Here is a 20,281-nt window from a genome sequence, read left to right as displayed (position 1 = left end):
AAATGGCCTTTGAGCTACCTTATAATCCTGGTTTAAAAAGTAATAGAATTGGAGTTTCCATCATGGTTCGGTGGTTAATGAAACTAAGAACCATGACGTTGCGGGTTCGATCCCTGGCCTCCCTCAGTGGGTTAAGGATCCGGCGTTGCCATGAGCTGTCGTGTAGGTGGCAGACGCAGCTCGGATCCCAAGTTGCTGTGGCTCTGGCGTAGGCCGGTGGCTACAAGCTCCGATTTGACCCCTAACCTGGGAACCTCCATATGCCACGGGTGTGGCCCTAGAAAAGGCAAAAAGACAAAGGAAAAAAAAAAAAAAAAAAAAAAAAAAAGGAACGAAAAAAGGGTAATAGAATCAGCAGTATGGTAAAACCTTTGTTATAATAGTCCAATAGACTCATTCTTTCCTTCAATATATTGAGATTAAAAGGCAGTAAGAGATTTTTTACATTAGAGATGTTGCTACTAATAGAATTATAACAATTACGGTTTTCCTTTTCGCAGACCAGTTTTCTTAAAACATGAACCATGACGTTTTCCAAAAAAAACTGACTCAGAGAGGAAGTCAGGACACAGGGGCCGCTGCGGAAACACACAGGAACAGCAGCCGATGCCAATATTTACTACAAGCGCTGGACGCCAGAGGTCCATTCCTCTGTCATCCCAGGTGGTAGTCATCACAAGCAGATGAGTATTCTTATTTTATTTTACTGAATTAAAGTGAAATAAAATCAAAAATCCATGATTTCAGGGCACTGCTTAATCCTCAACCACAGCTCATGGCCAACGGCTACCATGTTTGCAAGCACAGAATCTAAGTATTTCCACCCTCACAGAAAGTTCTGTTGGAAGTGCTGATTTTTTACACATGGGTCCTCTAATTGCTCCATTTCTAATTGCAGAAGGAGGAAGAAAGAAAGGACCATCCGTGAAAAATCAGTCCTGTGAAAAAACAAACAAACAAACAAAAAGAGTTGTATGCATTACAACCCAAATTACTGTAGCTAAATGCAGGCCTCTCCCACTTCCTCTGCATGCTTTTAATAGCTGCTAATTCCAAGAAACACGATTATCTCTTAAATGAAATAGTAACTTCACAAATCAGTGGTTCTCCAATGCGATGACATCTTCTCAAAGCACAAATGAGTCAGAAATATTTTCCTCCAAAGATTCTGCTTGGTGAGTGAAGTGTTTGAAGCAGCAGCTTTCCATATCAATTACTTCTCATATCAAGTTAACCTCAACTAAAGGGTTTTTAGCTTTTAAATAACCCTGGAGGGAGAAACTTTACTGATTAAACAGCTTAAGGGGTGGTTTTCCATTAAAGGCCTGAATATCTTGGAAAGTAGCTTTGCTAATACACACACAGAGACACACATTTTATGAAATGTTGCCTAACATTATTCATAACTATTTTTCTCCTTGTGAAGGTCTCACATTACGCTTGGCATTCATGCCAAGGAAACAGGGCACTGTGTTCTGATAAACTCAGGAGATTTCTTAAGTAGTATGAGCACTGGATCCCACATTCTGACAAGTCCATTCTTCTCCATCAGATGTGCACCTAACCGAGTTTTAAAAGTGAGCTTCATGGAGGTATAATTTAGACACAATAACATTTACTGATTTAAAGTCGATGACTTTTAACAAATGTATAAACCTTTTCACCTCCACCTCAATCTGACATAAAATAAGTGCATCAATTCACACCTTTTCTTGGGAACCTTGACGAGGAATTCCTTCCTTTGTCCTGTGCTCAGGTAACTATTAACAGGTAGTCTGCTAATTTGGTTTTGTCTTCTACAGAATCTCATTAACTGGGATCATAGAGAATGTGTGTTGTTTTCTATCCGGGCTTTTTTTCATCCATTTTATCGTATGTATAAGTAGTTTATCTTTATTGTTCGGTACTATTCTGTTTTACACAATTCATTTGACCGCTTCCCTTGATGGACTTGTAAGTTGTTTCCAGTTTGGGTTAGTGAGGATAAAGCTACTCTGAATCTTTGGGTACAGATCTTGCTGTAGACCTTACTCAGCTTTTTATCACTCTTGGCCAAATAGCTCTGAGTGGGCTTGCTGACCTTTAAGGAAAGTGCATGTTTAACTGTTGAAGAAACTGTATGTTTTACAAAGTGTCTCTGCCATGTTGCATTATCAACAGCAAAGCATGAGGTCCACCTTCGCTAGATACTCACTCCCACTGCCCAGTACCACCCATCTTCTTCATCTGAGTCGCTCTGCTGGATGGGAGGAGCTATCTCCCCATGGTTGTCATTACTGTTTTGCAAACTGTCTAAATCTCTAGTCCATTTTTAAAATTTTTCATTATTTATTTTCTTAAGTTGTTAAGAGTTTCTTCACATAAGCTAGACACAAGAACTTTAGGAGATACATTTATTTTCACATAGCATCTGGATTGCTCTTCTTTTTTCAATGGTGTCTTTGAAGAGCAAATCCTTTTTTTTTTTTTTTTTTAAGGGTCACATTGGCGATACATGGAAGTTCCCAGGCTAGGGGTCTAATCAGAGCTGTAGCTGCCGGCCAACGTCATAGCCACTGCAACACCCGGTCCAAGCCATGTCAGTGACCTACACCGCAGCTCACGGCAGCACTGGATCCTTGACCCACTTAGGGATTGAACCTACAACCTCATGGTTCCTAATTGGAAGTGTTTCCGCCGCGCCATGATGGGAACTCCAAGGAGCAAGTACTTTTAATTTGGATGTGCTCCAGTTTATCAAATTTACTTTCAGGAGCTGTTTTGTATCCTAACAAATTCTGCAAGTAATCCAAATGCAAAATCCAAATGCAAAATTCAAGGTCTCATAAATTTTTTTGAAGGTTTTTCTCCTAAAGATTATATCATTTTAGCTTATAATTTAGGTCTCTGATCTATTTCAGTTAATTTTTGCATAGAGATATCATTTTTCCAGCACAACTTGTGGAAAGGGCTATCATTTCCTCACAAAATTACCATGGTCATTTTTTGTTTTTTAGAGTTGAACCCATGACATATGGAAGCTCCCGGACTGTGGCCCCTGGCCTATACCACAGCCACAGCAACGCAGGATCCGAGCCAAGTCTGCAACCTACACTACAGCTCACAGCCATGCCAGATCCCCAACCCACCGAGCAAGGCTAGAAGGGATCAAATCCGCATCCTCATGGATACTAGTCGGATTCCTTATCGCTGTGCCACAACAGGACTCCCCCAGGGCATCTTTTTTTTGGAAAATGAATTGACTGTATATGTGTGTCTATTTCTGGTCTCTGCTTTCTGTGACCTTGATTTATGTTTATTCTTGTACAAATATCACACTGTCTTGAATTCAGGGACTATAAGACTTCCAAGATTGCTCTTCTTTCTCAAAACTGTCTCAGTGTTTCTAAACCCTTTGCATTTCCATATAAGTTTTAAATCGCCTTCTCAATTGACACAAAAAAGCACATTAAATTTTGATTTATAGATTGCAATGCATAGGGTATAGGTGAATTTATATCTTTTAATATTAAATTTATGAATATTCATCTCTTAATTGTTTAGGTCTTTTTAATTTGCTCAGCAGCATTGGGTAGTTTTCAGTGGCTCCTGTGCATATTTTGTTAATGTTATCCTTATTCCATATTTATGAGCTACTGTAAATGATATAATTTCATTTCAGTTTCTAATTATTAGTTGAGAGTCTATCACAATGCAATTGAATTTTCATACTCACTATGTATCTTGAAATCATGAGACGACACATAATAGTGCTAATAGATCTTTTTAAAATTTCAATTAGGATGTTCTGTAGAGATACTCTTGTTTGCAAGGAAGAAGGAGAAGGAGGAAGAGAGGACGAAGGGGAAGAAGGAGGGAAAGAAGAAGGAGGAGGAGGAAGAGAAAAGGCAAAGAAGAGGAGGAGGGAGAGGAGGAGAGAGCTTTTACTATTTCTTTCTAATCTGTGCGTCATTTTTTAAAACTACTTTTGTTACAACATATGGTTTATTTATCTAGTATTATCTTTCTCAGGAGCTACTACAATGATAATTAAAAGAACTGAAAGTGCTAAGAGTAAATATTCTTTCTTTTTTTTTCTTTTTGCCTTTTCTAGGGCCGCTCCTGGGCATATGGAGGTTCCCAGGCTAGCGGTCTAATCGGAGCTGCAGCCGCCAGCCTATGCCAGAGCCACAGCAACACGGGATCCTTAACCCACTGAGCAAGGCCAGGGATCGAACCCACAACCTCATGGTTCCTAGTCGGATTCGTTAACCATTGAGCCATGACGGAAACTAATAAGTGTAAATATTCTTGTGGGGATAGCATTTATCACTAAATATTATGTTAGATTTAGACTTTTTTAAAGATGCCTTTGGTCATGATGTTACAGTACCTTTTACTTCTAGTTTTTATCATGAATGTGCGTTGAATTTTATCAAGTGATTTCTCTATATCTATTGCAGTAAATTAAAAATATATATTCACAGACATGGCTTGGATCTGGCATGCTGTGGCTGTGGTGTAGGCCGGAAGCTACAGCTCCGACTCTATGCCTAGCCTGGGAATTTCCATATGCCATGGATGCAGCCCTAAAAAGACCCCAAAAAATTAAAAAATAGAAATAAATATTTTTGGTCAGGTAATGCACTAATTTACATTGATTTATTTTCAAGTGTAAAACCTTGGAAATCCCAAGTCATCTTACATTTACAGGACAAAACCCGGAGTTCCTATTGTGGCACAGTGGAAACAAATCCGACTGGTAACCATGAGGTTGCAGGTTTGATCCCCGGCTTCGCTCAGTGGGTCAAGGATCTGGCATTGCTAAGCTGTGGTATAGGTCACAGACTCAGCTCGGATCCTGTGTGGCTGTAGCTCCAACTTGACTCCCAGCTTGGGAACTTCCATATGCCCCAGTGTGGCCTTTAGAAAAAAAAAAAAAAAAACAGGACAAAACCCACTTGGACATGGGCATTCTCCTTTTAAGAAATTGCTGGATTCCACTGTTAAAATGTTATTAAGGCGTTTTCTGCCTATTTTTGTGGGAGATATTGGTCTATAGTTGTATACTTTGGAATATCTTATCTGCTTTTGGTAAGAGTAATAACGACTTCTTAATGTGTCATTTTTTTTCCCTTAAATATTTGTCAAAATTCACTATTGAAGCCATTATGATTTGAAGTTTTCTTTGTCAGAAGATTTATAACTACAGATTTAATTCCTTTAATGGATGCAGAATTAGTCAGTTTATCTGACATTTCGTAAGTAAATTTAGCTTGTTTATCTTCAAAGAATTTGTCCATTTCAACTCTGTCATCAAATTTACTGGCATAGTGTTGTTCATTGTTTTCTATTTTTTAACTTTTGTAGGTTCTGTAGTGATGTCTCTTCTTTCATTCCTAATATTGATAAGTATATCTCTCCCTTGTTTCTAACCAATCTACCTAGAGATTTATTTATATTTTTTATTAAAGAACTCTGTTTAAACTGATCTTCATTATTGTTTATTTCCACTTAAGTGATTCATGCTCTTCATTTTCTTCTTCCTTCTGTTCACTATAGGTTTAATTGCGTTTTCTTTGTTGTTGTTGTTGTTGTTGTTTTTTGTTTTTTGTTTTTGGAATCCCTTAAGGAGGATCACATTGATAACAGATCTTTCTCCATCCCTAATACAAGTAATTAATGATAAAAGCCTCCCCACAAGCGCTCCTTTAGCAAATATATACCACAAATTTGGATGAGTTGTGCTTTTATTGTCACGCAGATGAAACTGTTTGAGAATTGCCCTTTGAATTTTTTATTTGACCTATGAGCCACTTAAAATTATACTGCCAAAATTCAAACATAATTTTCGACACATCCTTCTGTTAATGATATTTAGTTTGATTCTGATATGCTCAATGATCACACAGGCGTGATTTCAATCCTTTCAAATATATTGAGGCTTGACTTAAGCTGATCTGTGTTTAGATTCTCCATCACCATGTCTTGAAAACTTGCTAGGTCTTGGATTGCTGCTGCAATCATTGGCCTCATCTCGTTTATTTCCTTCATCTAAGTAATTACAGTCCTGCTCCATCTTCTGCCTAATGGACATGGTCTAAAAACTGCACTTGCTAATATTTTGTCTAGTCTTCTTGATTAATGCAAGAAGGTAAAAGAGATCCCTCTTTCCCATCATGGCCAGATAGTAAAGTCCCCGTACCATTTTTCAACTTAAAAATCATCTGTTTACCAAATCTTGGTCAATAGGAGACATGCAGGATGGAAGCTTTCTATCCATCTGTATACAATTTCCATAATTAGTATTAGATATTACGGTTAAAAACTCTATCATGAAAGAAGAATTCACTATTTCATATATTTTGCTTTGGTTTGCATTTATAGTCCTAAAACTAATTATTTTGAGTTAGGGATTTATACCTTCATCCTTGAATTTATCAGCTAAGATTTTGTTTCCCCACTATGAGAAGGAGAATTTATGATTTCCATAATGGAGCTTTATTTTTGTAGGTATTTTTTTTTTTTTTTGGTAGTGCTGACACTTTGGAATTAAGAAAAAAAAGCATTCAAATGAGTTCTAAATTTGAATAAATCATGCTTTATATTATTCTAGTCCCACTTTTTTTAATTCAGAAGATGTTTGAAATTGGCTTGAACCATTCCACCCAATGATTTGAAATTTCCTCTTGAACTCCGAAATTATAGCTTCTCAACATACCTTCGCATGATACACTAACACTAAAATCATAAGGACTAAATATTCAGATGTCCTGTTCCCTTAATCTCTGCTAGTTCCCAATACTGCTGTGCTTCAAAGAGTTTTGAAATATCACTAATAGCTGGGAGCATTATACAACTACATTTAAACTTGATGCCGGCTATTTTTAATGGTGGATATAATGACATCTGGTATTGCAAGTTTGTATTTTCACATGCACAGAAGCACACACAAACTCTCATTTCCCCCACTCAATATTCCTACAGAGGCAGCATTGCCATGCCTGTTTTTTTTAAGCATTAATGGAGGCACAGAATTATTAAGTATCTTGCCCAAGTTCACACAATCATTACATCTCAGGACACAAACCCAACGTCTTGTCTCCGACTATATTGCTCTTTCTACTCAACAGCTAGTCAGTAATGACCTCAATTAAGGAGCCAGACCAACTCTAAGATTGTCCCTTTATACAGTAACCTCACACAGTACAGTTTGTTAAAGATCGCTAGATATTTATCTGGTAACAAGCAGACATTTATCAGCCAAATCGTTCCACTGCTTAATGGACCCCAATCTTGGCTTAGAGACGCTGGGGTCCTTCAGGGCCTTAGCATTCCTCTCCTGCTAGCAGATTAATATTGGCCTCCCACTTTCTGGTGTTCAGGGCCAAATCTGTTTCCAGCCTTCTAAGCAACTGGGAAAGGGAAATTTTCTCCCTTGGCTTCCAGGAGATCTGATTGTCCCTTCCCCTGTCTTACTGGCTGCCTCATCTCTCCAAACGCCGCATCCGGACTTACTCCAGGGTTCACTCATCAAACCTCTTCTCTTTTCTATCTACACTTGTTCCTCTACGGATTTCATGCAGTCTTCTGGCTTTAAATGGTATCTATATGCTGATAAATCCCCAATGCCTACCTGCAGCCAAGACGGCTCCCCAGAACTCCAGACTTGCATATGCAACGGATGACGTGACATTTCCACTTGGATGCTGAAGAAGCTTCTCACACTGAACGTGCCCCAAGGCGAGCTCCCGAAACTCCTTCCAAGGGCGACTCTCTCACAGTCTTCCTCATCTCTGTACCTAGCATTTCCCCTCTAACCAATGGCTCATGTCCAAGGCCTTACATCACCCTTGCCTTTCTCTTTCTCTTAACGGGACATACACAGTCTGAAAGGAAGTATGTTGGACTAGGCATCCAAATAAACCATATCCAGAATATGACCACGGCTCCCTGGGGTAGCTCATCCAAGTTGCCATCATCACAACCTAGATTACCCACCAGCCCCAAACTGCTCTCCCTGCCCTGCATCCCACCCACTACCCGCATTCAGCCTGTCCTCAGCACGGCAGCCAAGGTGACCCTGTAAGTCGCTCAAGTTCTTCTACTACATCACTCCTACACTCACGGTCTTCTCAATCCACAACCCCCACCTCACGCAAAAGAAAGGTCAAAATCCTTAAAGGCCCTACAGGCCCTGGACCCCATTATGCTTCTAATCTCAGTTCCACTACTCTCCCCCTGCCCCCACCAAGGTTCTCTCCATTCTGGTCATCCTGGCCCCCTGCTGTCCCTCAAACCTGCCATGTGCCTCCTACCTCAGGGCCTTTGCACCTGCTCTCCCTTCTGCCTGGAACACACTTTCCTCAGTTATCCACATAGCTTGCTCCCTCACCTCAACTTGACTCAGTGGGTTATTCTGCAGGAGTCACAACCTAGTCAAGGAATCAGAAACCACCCTCAAACATAGAATATTTAATATAGAGCATTGTTTGGTTGCTATTGGGAGAACTGATAAAGTGAAAGAATGAAGGATGGGGCCTGGACAAGCCAAGGAGAAGGATGTGTGACCAGAGATGAGAAGTGACCAACAAACTGGTGTGGCACTCATCAGCCTGCTCCTGCTGTTGTGCTCTTGTCTAGCAGCTGTGACTCAAGCAGTGGCCACCTGCTCCCAGGCTGGGGACTCAGAATCACCCCAGTGCTCAGCCACACAAGAGAGGCATAAACATAATCCTCTCTATTTCTCCCGCCGCCTCAGCCACTGCTGGTTGGTTCCTCCCATTCACACAGCCTAACGGGAAGCAGCTGGTACGGGATCCCGAGGAATTTCACCGGCTCCTTGGCCAGCGGTACAAAGTGAAACATAAAAGGGGCAGGTGCGGGGAGGGAGACAACAGGTGAATGCCAAGCACACCTGGTTCCCCCATGAACATTGCAAGCTGCCTCCCCTGCTCGGCCCGTTTCCTGCTTTATGTTTTCCCTCCGTCCTTAGCACCGGTCTATATTGTATCATCTTCTTACTGTCTGTCTCTTCTAAGAGAAAGTACACTCAGTGCGGGCTGAGACTCCTCCTGTTTCTGTTACTGGGGCAACCCTGGGACCGAACTCATTTCTGGCACATCATATGCACTCAGTAAATATGGATGGAATTATTAATGAACTGGACCTCTGCTTTTATCTTCCAACGAGCAGAAGCTAAAGCACTCTGTGTGCTGAGGGGAGGGACTCGAGTGGCATAAAATCAAAAATACAAATGAGAACAACAATCGTAAATCACCTCCTGAGAGCCACCGGGAGCTCAACGGGCAGCCCAGCCGACCCTGGCATCAGGGCCTGGCTTCGCTGATTCTAGGTAATAGGGTTTGCAGTCTAACACGCTGCCCAGAGGGGCCCTCGAGGTGGGGACAGTCAGAGAGCAGTTCCACAGACTCGCAGACTCTCGCAGACTCGAAAAATCTATTCATTTCGGCACCCCCTGCGAGCAGGCACTGTGGCCACACTCTTGGTTATGAGCAAGAACGCGTCCTGCCTCGTGTGACACCTGTGGTCAGGTTTTCTGCCTCTAGGAGGCAAGTGGGAAAGCAAAAGAGACGTTAAGAATAACTCCTCCCCAAAAAGCTTCAGGGACGTAAAAAATTAAGGTACTGATTAAATTAGTACACACACTAAGATTTAAAAACCTCAATGTGGAGTTCCCGTTCTGACTCAGAGGAAACGAATCTGACGAGGATTCATGAAGACGCAGGTTTGATCCCTGGCCTCGCTCAGTGGGTTAAAGATCCAGCATCGTCGTGAGCTGTGGTGTGTAGGTCGCAGATGCAGCTCGGATCCCACGTTGCTGTGGCTGTGGTGTAGGCTGGCAGCTACAGCTCCGATTCAACCCCTAGCCTGGGACCCTCCATATGGGGCTGCTGCGGCCCTAAAAAAAGCAAAAAAAAATGAAAATAAAAACTAGAGTCTCAACAATAATTTTACAAAATCTCATCCCCAGCTTTACCTCAATCCCACTGAACTACTTAACTTATAAAGTATTCCATGTTAAAGTAATAAAAACTATTCCCCACCAAGGTAAATCAATCCAAAAATTGATTATCTCAAGATAAAATATAGCACAAATTATTTCATTAGTGGCCCTAGAACACAAAAGTAATACGACCGCTACTGATTGTCTTCAAAACTCAATGCATTATTTTCATCAGAACTTAATCACTATTATACAAAACACACAACAGGGACCCTTTTTAGCTTTCATCGGTCAAAGGTCAATAACAACAGAAAAGTACAATGCAGATGTGAGAATCCGTTCACTCAGTGAAGAGCCTATAGTGGTTGTTCAATGAATACAGTTTCCTCGAACATCTATCTATGTGCCCTCACAAATGATCATTACACACCTACTACCTTAGAGAGCTGAAAAGCGGCATGCTTTTTAATATCCCATTTTTTCAGATAGCAATCTAGCAAGAGACTTTCAAATTGTCAATGTGTTACAAACGCAGTTTTAAATGTATTTTTTAAAAGAAAGATTTTATTTATTTATTTATTTTACAGCCACATTTGCCGCACATGGAAGGACATTCTCAGGCTAGAGGTTGAGTCAGAGCTTCAGCTGAAGCCTATGCCACAGCACATGGATCCTTAACCCACTGAGCGAGGCCGGGGATCGAACCTGCTCCCTCGCGGATGCTATGCTGGGTTCTTAATCCACTGAGCCACAGCAGGAACCAGGTTTTAAATGTATTAAACAGGCAGTGAACTTATGACTCTGGTGCTTCACTTGCAAAGAGTTTCATATGCAGAGTCCATAAGATGCTGAGATTCCGTTATATGAAATCTCCAGTCATGTGCATGACAGAAGTTAAATTATTGATGGGTCCAAGGACTTTTTAAAGGATCCACAACCACACTTTTCCTCCCCAAGGAAACTCAAAGGAGGACAACTCATAACTCGTTATGGACCCTAAGTGAATCACACTTGGTTTACGTACATTTTAGTTTTACAGAGAAAAGCACTGGGGTCAGGACAGTTTTCAACAGTAAGCAGTATCTTGCTGCACTTTAATCAGAGTCATAGGAAAACACTGAAATGAATTTTATGCACTCTATTGTAAATTAAAGTAAGATTTCCTAATTCTTCCGTGGGGATGTGCTCATACATGCTTGGCAATTTACGAAGGTCACATGGCAGATCTGAGACTGGAAGAACAGAGAGAAATACTGGAAACAATTTTAATCAAGGTTTATGTGCTCAAAGACTCCGAAATCTAACAAGGATTCTAGGAAATACCTACCAGGTATGAGGCCCTGGGACAGGTATGGGGCCCTGGGACACACAAGGGGTCAGGGGACAGAGGTGAAGCCATGGCACAGAAACATCTTCTCTGTCTCCCTTCTGGTGTCCCCTTCCTTTTTTCTAAAAGGTCATAGTTCACTGTGCCTCAGGCTCTGTGGCTGCCCGAGCTCTGCCTTCTCCAGCCCCAAAGGGAGCAGGGGGTGAGCCAAGCAATGCCAGTGGCCCTGGGGCCTGTGAGCCAGTCCGGGGAAGAGCAGTGACAGGCAGAATCATGGGCAGGACTGGCAGTTAAGAGGGCATGAGGGAATGAGTGCACAACACCCTGCGGACCTGTAGAGAGACAGCCTCTCGGAGATGGCGAAGAGCCGACAGTTACAAAACATACCACGGGTTGTTATGGTCAACAAGGAACAAATCAATGCCTTTGACATGAAGCCGACGGATATAATTATACTGTGCAAAAGGAAAATACAGGATCCATAACAAATATTCATGCATACTGTGGCGTGGGAATAGAACCCGAGTTTAAAGTCCTACGTGAGCCCCTTTTGGTCACGGTCCTTTCAATCTCCCGAGACTACACATGGGAATAAAGTCGGTTAAGCTCCAGGGCCACTTTGCCACACCCCCGTCGGGTCCCAGAGATGCCCTTCCTCGGACCTGCGGCCAAATGTTGGGACTTCAATGTCAAATATCCACAAGATCTTCCATAAGGCCCAAAACAATTCTCATGCCCATCGACAAATCCAGAAGTAGGAAAACACTCAGTGGAAACACCCAGGAGTTAGAGATAAAGATCCCGGGGACCTAAGAGGAGAATTAGCAGCACCTGCCCGATTCTGCAGGCGCAAGTCATCTTAGGGGTTAATACTAAGTGCTGTCCAGAGAACTATATCCAGTCTCTTGGAACAGAGCATGATGGAAAACAATATAAGAAAGGGAATTATATATATGTATGACTGGGTCACTTTGCTGGGTCACTGCAGAAACTGGCACAACTTTGTAAATAAACTGTACCTTAATAAAAAAATTAATTCACTCAATGAATTAATGCCATCAAGGTCACTTCTGAGTGTACATCCAGACCACTATAGAGATACGTGCACCTCTATGGTCACAGCAGCACTATTCACAGCAGCCAAGACATGGAGGCAGCCTAAATGGACATTTATATATATATAATGAAATACTACTCAGCCATAAAAAAGAACAGAATAATGCCATGTGCCGCAACATGGACTCAACCAGAGATTCTCATACCAAGTGAACCAAGTCAGCAAGAGAAAGACAAATACCGTATGATCTCACTTATTTGTGGAATCTAAACTATGGCACAAGTGAACCTATCAACAAAACACTGACTCACAGCCATAGAGAACAGACTTGTGGTGGCCAAGGGGAGGGGAGAGGGAGGGATGGAGGGGTAGTTGGGGATTAACAGAGACAAATTAGTATATACAGAATGGCTACACGAGTTCCTTCTGTATAGCACAGGGAACTAGATTCAGCATCCTCTGATAAACCATGTTGGAAAAGAATGGATATATGTATGACTGGGTCACACTGCTGTATAGCAGAAATAACACAAGACGGCACATCAACTACACTTCGGTGAAATATTTTTTTAAAAAAATACTAAGGGCTGTCAGCTAAGATAACGAAGAAAGACCTCCAAAGGAGTCATGACATTAAGGCTGCAAGGCAAAGGAAGCCTGAATATAGCATGGCTCCCTCCACAGGTGGTCTCTGTGCAGAGTGTCAAATTGCTCCAATTCCCATAACCGGTGCACGTCTTCTGAACAGTAAGCACGCTGGGTAAACTTTAATCAATAAACAAACAAAAGCAGAATATGGCACTATCGCCTTAAGTGGACATTAAACATTTAAAACTCATTCCAGAGATGCTTATGAGACTCCCTGAGCGTGCTGAGAAACATGCTGTCTTGAAGGGTCACTATTTTTCCCTCCATACTGGAACAGACGTTTGGGCAAACGACAAGGACATAAGTGGGAAGGATGAGCCTGGCATGGGTCAGGCTGTGTGAGCAGCCACTGCACAATCAGGGATAAGCATTCCAGAACATGCACTCAAGGGAGTAACCTTGCAAACACAGCAAACGCTGGTAGGGCTTGTTGAGGAATGAACTCCACAAGACAAGAGGAGCCCGAAGTGGCAAATATTTTACCAAGGCTGGGAAAAAAGATCCTGCCAGCATCCTCTGCCCAGCCAGGTAAATCAAATCAAGGCTTCAATGAAACCCGCTCAGTTGTATCAAGATGTTACTATAGCATCTGGTCCACTTCCTTCATAGCCAAGAGACTTCAATGTAGAACGCTAAATCATGAAATTTTAAATGCACAGGGAAACCAAGTTTTTTGTTTGTTTGTTTGTTTCGTTTTGTTTTGTTTTGGTCTTTGTAGGGCTGCACCCATGGCATACGGAAGACCCCAGGTTAGGGGCTGAAGCAGACCTGCAGGTGCCAGCTTACATCACAGCCACAGCAACGAGGGATCTGAGCCTCATCTGCAACCTACACCACCGCTCACGGCAACGCCAGATCCTTAACCCACTGAGCGAGGCCAGAGATCAAACCTGTATCCTCATGGATAGTAGCTGGATTCTTAACACAACTGAGCCACCACGGGAACTCCGAACAAGCTTTCAAATATCAAGATTATCCAATCTGTTCTTTATTTCTCTCTCATCAGTGTTTCATCGTACTTTCTCAAACTTTCGAGAAGAGAGCAGAGAGCAGTGTTCATGGAGCGTGGCTGTGGCCACCTGCCCAGCTGTAACGGGAGCCATTCCAAGCACTGACTGGACTCCAAATGGCCACAGGGAACTTTCTGTGTATGCTTTTGATCAACAGCCTCGTCCCTTCTTAATAGAAGCGCTTCCTTCCTAAAGCTCTGGTACACGTGGCCCATGGCCTGCCTCCTCCCTCGCAGCCAAGATCGAGGTCCTCAGGAACCCCCCCCAACAACTGCCCTGCATCCGGGGTGCCTGAGCCTCCCTCCCCCTGGGCCCGGTGGCCGTGGGGTCTGCTTCCTGGAAACTAATCCCTCACCTGTGCCCAGAATCCTGTCCCCTCCCACAGCCCCGGGGACTCTGCCTCGCCAGTGACCTCCCCCTCGCTCCTCTCTTCACGTAGCCCCGTGTTGGGATGGTTAAGTAATGCTCTCTTAAAAAGCCCTTCCCTGTCCTCGTGCCCCTGCCAAATGAGACGATAGTTCTCTATTTTTATATCTTTTTCTTCACCTCACATTTATCCTTCCTCTCATCGCCATAAGGTTCCATCCCCCAGCATGGCTCTGAAAAACGCCACTTGCTATGGGTTGAACGTCATATGTTGAAAGCCTAACCTCGTGTACCTGTGACTGGACGTCTATCTGGAAATAGGGCTCTGATGTAAGTGAGTGAGATGAAGTCACACTGGATGGGGGTGGGGGCTAGATCCAAGATGACTAGTGTCCTTATGGGAACAAGAGAAGACAAAGACACAGAGAGAGTGCCATGGACTACAGACTAGAGGGATGGAGCACAGCCAAGCAAAGGCCAAGCACAGCTGCCAAACCTCAGAAGCTAAAAAGCAGCAAATCAAGATTCGTGTCTGAAGCTTTCAGAGAGAGCAGAGCCCTGCTCCCACCTTGATGTTGGCCTTCCAGCCTCCACACCTCTGAGAGCATGCCATTGTTGCTGGTTTGTTTTTTGTTTTTTTTTGTCTTTTTAGGGCTGTGCCCACGGCACATGGAGGTTTCCAAGCTAGGGGTCCAATCGGAGCTGCAGCCGCTGGTCTACACCACAGCCACAGCAATGAGGGATCTGAGCCACGTCTGTGACCCACAGCAACGCTGGATCCTTAACCCACTGAGCGAGGCCAGGGATTGAACCTGTGTCCTCATGGATTCTAGTTGAGTTGGTTAACCGCTGAGCCATGAAGGGAGCTCCCCAGGTTGTGGTATTTTGTTACAGCAGCAATGGGAAATTAATACACCCCTGCGGACAGAATTTCTGGGAGGGTGACCATCGGTTTTCCCAGGACATGGGGCTTTAGTGCTACCCCCCAGAGACATCCAGATGATGCTGTGACTCTACCTACTGGCCCACATCTGCCTTGAAATCACTGCATCACCAGACATGCTGATGGCCACCTCCCTCTTGAAAAAGCTCTCTTTTCTCGGCTCCCATGAGTCCTTGCTCTCCACTAATTCATTCTGGCTGATGCCAGCTAGGAACTCAACATTCTCAGTGGAACATCAGCATTTCAGACTCCCCGTCTTTATTGCACCTGGAATCCACAGCCAAGAAATTGGGGCTCACACTCCCGGCTTCCTGTTCCATCCTGTTTTATCTCCTTAAATCCGCAGTGGTACCATCTTGAAATTTCCAGACTCCACCCAGCTCTTTACATTTCTGCTACCATTTCTATAGCTTAGGCCCTCCCAGCTGCTCCCTTTGGTCACAACAGCAGCCCTGGAAGAGGCTCTCGCTGCCTCCCTTCTGCTGTCCTCCAGGATGAGCCTGCGCAGACAGAGGGGACTGTTTTTTGTTTTGTTTTGTTTTCTTTTCTTTTTATGGATGTGCCTGCAGCACATGGAAGTTTCCAGGCTAGGGGTCGAATCAGAGCTGCAGCTGCCAGCCTATACCACAGCCACAGCAATGCCAGATCCGAGCACACCTTCCACCTACACTGCGGCTTGCTGCAACTCCAGATCCTTAACCCACTGAGAGAGGCCAGGGACTGAACCCACATCCTCACGGGCATATGCTGGGTTCTTAACCTGCTGAACCACAGTCGGAACTCCAGAGGAGGACTTCTTGAGATGCCTTTTGATGCCATGTGTGATTAAATCCTCATCTGCCGCCACCTCCTCTCCGTGATTTGAAACAAGACGTCATGGCTCACTCTACTGGACATGCGCGGAAACCCGCGGGGCCCCTCCTTCACTTCAGGGCTCATCCCCTCGCTGGTCTCCTCTCCCTGAAACACTGCTCCCTTCGTGAGAGTCGCGAACGCCTTCTGACAATCACCTGGGACTCGGCTCTGGCACTGCCTCATTCTAGAAACCTTCCTTATCCACTCAACACAGCCCGGGCTTCCTGGGCTCCTGCAGCAAAGACACCTGTGAGAACCCAACAGAATGTAATGCGATGGTCCTTTGGGTTTATATTCCTAAAGACACTCTAAACCCTTCGCAGGAATTCTAATTTTTGCCTTAAGTGCCCCAACTTTTAGCACAGACCCTGGTCTATAATAGGCACCTAACAGATGTTTGCTGAATGTTCACCCCCAATTTTAAAAATGCGAATAAAAAGTATGCTGAGATGCCATTTATGAATTATGGATTTGTCCCAAATCCCAAAGCCTAACAGCGCACACTGCGGGAAAGGCTGGTGGGAAACAGAGGCTCACACCCCAGGCAACGCGACTGCAAAATGGCACAACTGGAGTTCCCATTGTGGTGCAGCGGAAATGAACCCAACTAGTATCCATGAGGCTGTGCGTTTGATCCTTGGCCTCGCTCAGTGGGTCAAGGACCTGGCATTGCCATTTGTTGTGGTATAGGTCGCAGACAGGGCTTGGATCCCACATTGCTATGGCTGTGGTGTAGGCCAACAGCTGTAGCTCCAATTCGCCTGGGAACTTCCATATGTCGTGGGTGCGGCACTAAAAAGCAAAAATAAAATAAAATAGCACAACCTTCACAAAGGGAACTGGGTAATAGCTAGCAAAACCGCAACTGCATTTACTCTTTGACCCAGCAATCCCCATTCTAGGAATCTCTCCCATTGGTACCTTTCCAAAAATAGCAAAAGATGTTTGCAAGAGGTGCTGCACACGGCAACACTATACCTGATCACACATGAGAGAATAATCTAAACATCTCCCAGCAGGGGTTGTCAAGGAGGTTACAGCTCATTACATGAGCAGAGCTGTGTGACTATGAGCAAAAGAGATATAAATCCACATTACTAGGGAGTGAACGCCAGGGTACATTATGAGGTCAAAAAATGCTAGATGCAGAAAAGTTTGCTCATAGGCTACTTTTTAAGAAAAGAGGGTACGAATATGTCTGTGTATGTGTGTGGAGTTTTGTTTCTATTAAGTAAGAGGCATCGGAGTTCCCTGGTGGCCTAGCAGTTAAGGACCTGCTATGGTCACTGCCGTGGCATGAGTTTGATCCCTGGCCCAGGAACTTTCACATGCTTCAAGCATGGCCACAAAAAAAAAAAAAAAAAAAAAAAAAAAAAAAAAAGCAGAAACCATAAACTGTAAGTACAAGATGTGCTAAAGGCAGAGAGAGAGAACAAGGGAAAGAAAACAGGGCATGAAGCTGTTTTAATAAAAACGACCCCTTGTTTTATTAATTGGATGTAAAACACAACAGAATACTGCACCGCACGTTTTGAAAATCTCTAAAAAATCAAAAGTGAAATTAAACTAATGAAACAGACTGGATTTTGAGGTGGTGGCAGAGCCACACAAGAAGAAATCACTTCAAGGGATTTCAAGGCAGGCATTTTGCTTCAGGGTCCCAGTGAGATTTATACCCAGAGGACTAACAGAAGGAAAATCACCTGAAAGGGTTTTCTGTAGTCAAAAATGATGAGTGTGGCACAGCACTGTGATTCTGAAGGGGCAGAGTAGGGGTTGCAGGAAAAGGCAAAGACATAATTATGTTGGCCTGTGGGACGGGATTCTGGGCACGGGAGAGAAAGATAAAATACAAGAGGTCCAGAAAATCCCTGGAGTCCTAGAGATGAGTTGGGAGTACCCAGAGGGACTTACAGTGCAGTTTAGACAGCATTTCCCTTAGTTCTGTACTGAAAAGACCTCACTTTGAGCACCAGACGGAAATGGCTGCTCTCAGGTCTCTGGAGGGAAACGGACAAGGGGAGTCAGGGCTGTGTTGTTAACCCAGAGCATAATCGAGCCATCCACGGCCACTGTGTGGTCTCAGAAGAACCCGGGAGCCAACTTCAAGAGGGTCCCCTAAGCTTGACATGTGACAAGTTCACCAGCTACAAAAAAATCAAAGCTGCCATCGACTGAAATTTAGCAAATGTTGAAATCCATGTATTAATAATAATGTCAACACCAAAATGTTTAAGGAAGCAAACATACCCTCTTATTTTTCCCCTTTGGATAATGTGAGAGGACCAACTAACGAATGCACTTTTCACAAATGGTAAAGAAGGAGTTCCCGTTGCGGCTCAGGGGGTGAAGAACCCAAAATAGTGTCCGCAAGGATGTAGGTTTGAACCATGGCCTCACTCAGTGGGTTATGGATCTGGCATTGCTGCCAGCTACAGTGTAGGTCTCAGATGCGGCTTGGATCTGGTGTTGTTTAGGCCTGCAGCTGCAGCTCCAATTCAACCCCTAGCCTGGCAACTTCCATGTGCCACGGGTGGAACAGTTTAAAAGAAAGGAAAAAAAAAGGTATGGGAGTTCCCTTCGTGACTCAACGGTTAACGAACCCAACTAGTATCCATGAGGATGAAGGTTCGATCCCTGGCCTCACTCAGTGGGTTAAGGATCCGGTGTTGCCCTGAGCTGTGGTGTAGGTCACAGACGTGGCTCGGATCTGGCATTGCTGTGGCTGTGGTGTAGGCCAGCAGATACAGCTCTGATTCGACCCTAGCCTGGAGCTGGATATATTTTAATAATTGTATTTTTTTTTTGTCTTTTTAGGGCTGCACGCGCAGCATAAATTATTAAAATACATTTTATTTTAATAATTCATCCAATGGATAGTTTTGTGTTTTGTTATTTTCTATCATAAAACATTTCTAATATATACAAAAATAAAATAGTCTAAGGAACACCCAGCCCCTGCATTTATTTATTCATGGTCCACTTTTTTTCTCCATATGCCACAGGTGCCGCCCTAAAAAGACAAAAAAAAAAAACAAAAAAAAACAACAACAACAAAAAACAACAACAACAACAAAAAACAACAAAGGTAAAGGAACTTAAAAGAAAGCACTGGCTCTGCCTTTCCTACATGAGTTGCATTCTCAAGATATTCAAATGGTTGAGGACAGAAAGTTGTTTTATATAGAACTATCTCAGCTATTACATGAAGAACGAAGAGTACAATTAAAACCTCCCAGTTTTGCCTACATGAGTCCATCAGTTGACCCAGGCCGTGATCTTCAATGGCTGATAACTTCCCATCCCGATGAAGGACACAGCAGCATCCACGACACAATGGGGACGAAAAGATGCACGCCTGCCTCTGAGTGGCCTCTCGAGATCACTGCTCATTTGCAGAAATACGCGGGACAGAAAAACATCCAAATGGCCCCAATGCGATGCACCGGGCAACACCTACCCTGGAGAAGCGCTCCAGGACAAAGAACTCGAGTTTCTTTAAGAATCAATTCGCAAGGGGAACAACAGGAACAACCACCACCGCAAAACACAGCGAAAGATGCAGAGCCTCAAGAACTAAACCAACTAACTGCCACGTATGGACTTCGTTCAGTTCCCGACTCAATCCCATTGTTAACGAAACAGGCAGAAGCATTGCAAGGACACCAGGGATCTCAGAGAACCCACGGGGTGTCGGCTAGTTTTACGGAACTGGTTTTTGCTTGAGTCTTGTACTGTTTGGTGTGATAACGGTGTTACAAATCCCTTACCTTTGATCGTCAAAAACTGAACTTTTTATGATAAAATTCTCTAATTTCTTGCATTTGCTTCCAAATAATTTGGCAAGTGTCGGGTGGAGTGTGAGCGGGGAGTTCAGAGAAAAAAGGTGGGCCATGAATAAATACACGCAGGGGCTGGGTGTTCCTTAGACTATTTTACTTTTGTATATATTGGATATGTTTTGTGATACAAAATAACAAAACACAAAACTATCTATTGGAGGAATTCTTAAAATACAATTACTGATAAATTATACTTAGTGTCTTGATATAAGTACAAGGTTCTTGAGGACAGGGACAAAGACGCACTTACCTTTCATCCTGGATGCTCAGAATGAGTGCCCAGGGTG

General features: G+C 43.5%; 1 protein-coding gene and 1 long non-coding RNA gene across 17 annotated transcripts in view; one reads left to right on the top strand and one right to left on the bottom strand.

Moving 5' to 3' along the window:
- Nucleotides 1-20,281, bottom strand: part of SEMA5A (semaphorin 5A) — a 530,468-nt gene that overhangs the window by 320,574 nt on the left and 189,613 nt on the right. The window lies entirely within an intron of this gene.
- LOC146395693 (uncharacterized) overlaps nt 1-20,281 on the top strand; it is a 186,964-nt gene that overhangs the window by 138,434 nt on the left and 28,249 nt on the right. The window lies entirely within an intron of this gene.

Source organism: Sus scrofa, chromosome 16, assembly GCF_054392235.1.
Source record: "Sus scrofa isolate SSC_HxYL_T2T_F1_AM1 chromosome 16, Sscrofa_HxYL_maternal_Yorkshire_Landrace_v2.0, whole genome shotgun sequence".
NCBI lineage: Eukaryota > Metazoa > Chordata > Mammalia > Artiodactyla > Suidae > Sus > Sus scrofa.
Note: the sequence above shows the minus strand (reverse complement) of the source record. Positions and strands in the feature narration are given on the sequence as shown.